The sequence below is a fragment of the Oryctolagus cuniculus genome, chromosome 11, assembly GCF_964237555.1.
Source record: "Oryctolagus cuniculus chromosome 11, mOryCun1.1, whole genome shotgun sequence".
NCBI classification, from domain to species: Eukaryota; Metazoa; Chordata; class Mammalia; order Lagomorpha; family Leporidae; genus Oryctolagus; species Oryctolagus cuniculus.
The window spans coordinates 109,818,511-109,822,702 of record NC_091442.1 but is presented as its reverse complement, the minus strand read 5'-3'; the positions used below and the strand labels follow the sequence as shown (position 1 = coordinate 109,822,702).

General features: G+C 47.8%; 1 long non-coding RNA gene across 1 annotated transcript; it reads left to right on the top strand.

Moving 5' to 3' along the window:
• The first annotated feature begins 652 nt into the window (after positions 1 to 652).
• On the top strand, positions 653 to 2,376 carry LOC103348406 (uncharacterized). The gene is made up of 2 exons (XR_516811.3): positions 653 to 908; positions 2,181 to 2,376. It is a non-coding gene; the product is annotated as an uncharacterized lncRNA (long non-coding RNA).
• The last annotated feature ends 1,816 nt before the right edge of the window (positions 2,377 to 4,192 follow it).

Here is a 4,192-nt window from a genome sequence, read left to right as displayed (position 1 = left end):
CCTGTGTGCTCCCATGGATGATCATTGAGCCTCTGCCACACTCAGGTTGAATAACTCTTTTTATCTTTTTAAAAAAGGTTTACTTATTTATTTGAAGTCAGAGTTATACATGTGCACACACACACACACACACAGAGAAAGAGAGAGAAGGAGAGACAGACAGGAGAGACAGAACTTCCATCCACTGGTTCACTCCCCAGATGGCTGCAAAGGCTGGGGCTAGACTAGGCTAAAGCCACACCCAGGAGCTTCATCCGGGTCTCCAATATGGGTGGCAGGGGCCCAAGCACTTGGGCCATCCTCCACTGCTTTCCCAGAGGCATCAGCAGGCAGCTGTATCAGAAGCAGAGCAGCTGGGACTGGAATAGGCACCCATGTGGGATGCCAGCACGGCAGATGGTGGCCTAACCGGTTGGTGGCTTGAGGAAGGTGTACATGCTGTCTTGTAGGTCTTACACTGGAAGGGAGGGTGAGGTCGTTAAGTCGTCCAAGCAATAAACATTCAACCTTGAATTATGAACAGGACGACAGCACCCACTGCAAGCTGTCTACTAAAACCTGTACTTCTTTCTTTTCCCAACAGAACCCTGGTTTTATTTGGAGGCCATCTCCCCAGGTCTAAGTGATTCATCATCACTCAGCTGGGGTGGACTAAACTGCCATGATGCTTCCATTTCTCTTTGTCAGTTACTGGTCTAGATGGACATGTGACCCAGGTTGGCCAATAGGCTACAATGGGGAGTCAGCAAGGGGGCTGCTGGGAAATATTCTCCTATAAAATAGAAAGCAAATTGAGGGAAAAGCCTTTTTGCCTCTTTCCTTGTCCTGCCTGCCTGTTTGGCATGTGGTCATGTGATCCTGTGATCCTAAGGGGACTCATTTCCAACACAGTGTTGATGGCAGAGCAGGTGGGTTGACTATATCTGGGCTCCTGAGGGTGGCTGTGGGAGGCCAGAGATGCCCAGTGAGTCGTCTTCTTCCCTTTCTGAGTTCTGAACAAATTGAGAAGTAAGACCATGGAGAAGAGGGGACGATTTCATCTTGGCTGCTGATAAATGCCAGGTCTGTGGCTATAGCATAATGAGAGAAGCAATTGTGCCCCAATCCCAAGTCAGGCAGATTTAGTGTCTAGTTCCAGACCCCACCTGGAGTAGGAAAGATGAAGTGCCGCATGGGGCAGGCTCAGTCCCCAGAGGAGCTCGGCCACACTTATCAGACAAGCACTCTGCCTCCCAGGGGATAGAGTAGATGAAAGCTAAGAAGGAAATCAGGATTTCTGATGACCGAGCTTCCTTCAGATGGAAGGCACCATCGGGAGTGGACATGAAGCAGCCAACCCTCACCCCAACCCCACAGCTGATGACTTGCTTCATGCTTCTTACTGGGTGACAACTACGGAGCCCATTAAGGAAATGCCTTGTAGTCGGGTGTTCTGTTCACTGCAGTCAAAGGCATCCTAAGTGGTCTGAACACCAGAAAGGAAAACCAAAGAACAGTGAGAGGGACTGTGCAAAAGGGAACTTCGTTTTGATTTTACTTCCCCAGGGGTGGAAGGAGGCAAGGGCACGCGTCTCCAGTTCTCTAAACTCACACCACTTCAGCAGACCCTGCAGGATGATGGGGGCATACTCCTTTCTGCCCAGACTCAGCAGCTGTGAAATCTCCAGGCAGACACCCACACGACAGCTTTTACTTCTAACAGCAACTCCAAGTGCAGGATTCCCCAAACCACACTCTGGTTGAATATTTTTTAAAGATTTATCTATTTATTTGAAAGTTAGAGTTACAGAGAGAGGAGAGACAGAGAGACAGAGAGACAGAGAGACAGAGAGACAGAGGAGAGAGAGAGAGAGAGAGAGAGAGATCTTCCATCTGCTACTGCACTCCTCAATGGCCTCAACAGCCAGGGCTGGGCCAGGCTGAAGCCAGGACCCAGGAGCTTTATCTGGGTCTCTCACATGCATGCAGGGGCCAAAGCACTTGGCCCATCCTCTGCTGCTTTCCCAGGCGCATCAGCAGGGAGCTGGATCAGAAGTGGAGCAGCCAGGAATCAAACCAGCACCTATATGGGATGCCGGGGCTGCAGTTGGTGGCTTAACCCACCATGCCACAGTGCCAGCCCCTCGAATAACTCTTAAAGGACTCAGAGGAATCACTGATACTTGTGGTTATCATTACAGAGAATGGATACAGATTAACATCCACCAAAAGGAGAGGCATGATGGCCAGAGGCTGGGAAGGCTGCCAATGTGAAGCTTGTGTTCGTCTCTCCCTGTGGAGTCAAGACATTGATCTCCAGCATCCATGGTTCTTCCAGCATTGATCTGTGACACCCACACAGAGTACTGATGTCCAGCAAAATCCACCTAAACCTGATGTCTAGAGTTTCTGTTGGCTTCCTTTACGTAGGCATTGCTGAAAGATTGTTTTTAGTGTGCACGTGGAGTTTGCTAGGTGGCCAGCACCTGCCCTAAACAAAGATACTCCTAGATGACCTCCAGAGAGCAAAGGCAAGGCCAAGTTCCTTACTTCATATCTCCACACTACTATACAGATTCTGGATTATACCCTAAGCACAATGGAAGCCGCCATAGGATGGCTCAAGGGATAGTCGAAAGCCAGAACCATCATTATGAAGCCCAGATGCAGTCTTCGTTGGCTTCCAATGAGCTGTGTGAGCAAGGTCAGGTTGCTTCCCCGCTCAGGACCTCCACTTCTAGGTGATGGGGGTTGAGCTAGTCTCTGAGATGCCTCCCAGTATGCACACCCCATGTCTTTCTTTTCTTTTAATGTACTTCTATTTTTTTTAACTTTTATTTAATGAATATAAATTTCCAAAGTACAGCTTATAGATTATAATGGCTTCCCCCCCCATAACTTCCCTCCCACCCGCACCCCTCCCCTTTCCCTCTCCCTCCCCCCTTCCATTCACATCAAGATTCATTTTCAATTCTCTTTATATACAGAAGATCAGTTTAGCATATATTAAGTAAAGATTTCAACAGTTTGCACCCACATAGAAACACAAAGTGAAAAATACTGTTTGAGTACTAGTTATAGCATTAAATCACAATGTACAGCACATTAAGGACAGAGATCCTACATGAGGAGTAAGTGCACAGTGACTCCTGTTGTTGACTTAACAAATTGACACTCTTGTTTATGGTATCAGTAATCACCCTAGGCTCTTGTCATGTCTTTCTTACCAGCTTCTTTTCTGATCAGCAGGTTTTCCTTGGGGGCAGTCATTTTGTCCCTATGGTTCCAAACCTGGAAACTCTTGGCAGCTGAGGCATTCTTTGTTCTGGGGACTGGGTCCTGGTCCTTGTAGAATGTTTAGCAAATTTTCTGGCTTCTAGATGCTAACAGTAACCAGTCCTTTCAACTGTGGCCCTCCAAACTCTCTGATATTGCCAAATGTCTCCTGGGAGCAAGCCTGCTCATTGCAACAATCACTATTTTAACTGAAAATATTTGAATGATTGGCTTAAAGGCAAAGGGGTAGGTGTCTTTACATGACCTTGGGCCAGTAGCCCTAGACCCCTGGGCTTCTGCTTGGGGATGGGGTGAGGACTGGGTCTTAATAAATGCTTAATAACTCCCAAGAGGAAGGGAGGGTCATCAGTTCCAGCAAGATTTACACACCTTGAAAACCTGAGTTGTACAATTCCAGGAACCTCCTCCTCTGCTCTCAACTTGCTCACAGCTGATTATTTAGTTGTACTTGCATTTTGTGAATGAAAGCAAGATCACATTCACGGGTCTACCCACCCTTCTGCAAAAACAAATTCATTGTCTTGCCTTGCAAGGACGAAGATGTTTCCCCTGGGCTTTTTGTCAAAGCTGATTCAGCCACTGCCTTCCTTCAGAATTCTCCACCCAGTTTTGGGCTCTTTGGATCAGGCCCCAGCACATGCTCTCTGAGTCTGAATTACTATGCATTGTGTCAGCCTCTGCTCTTGCAAAGAATCAGCTCTCCGCCAGCTTTTTCTTTTCTGAGCCATCGACTCTGTGACAGGATGGAGCTCTCAGAATTGGAATGAACGCCTGAGAGCAAAAACCACTTGGACACTGGAGGCTGGGTTCTGTAATTGGCATCTCATGGGGATATCTGGGACTCCACAGCTCCCTCCTTCAACTAATAAATGTTCCTCCCACTTTTGGGAGAACCACTCCTTGTGAAATCCCCTGC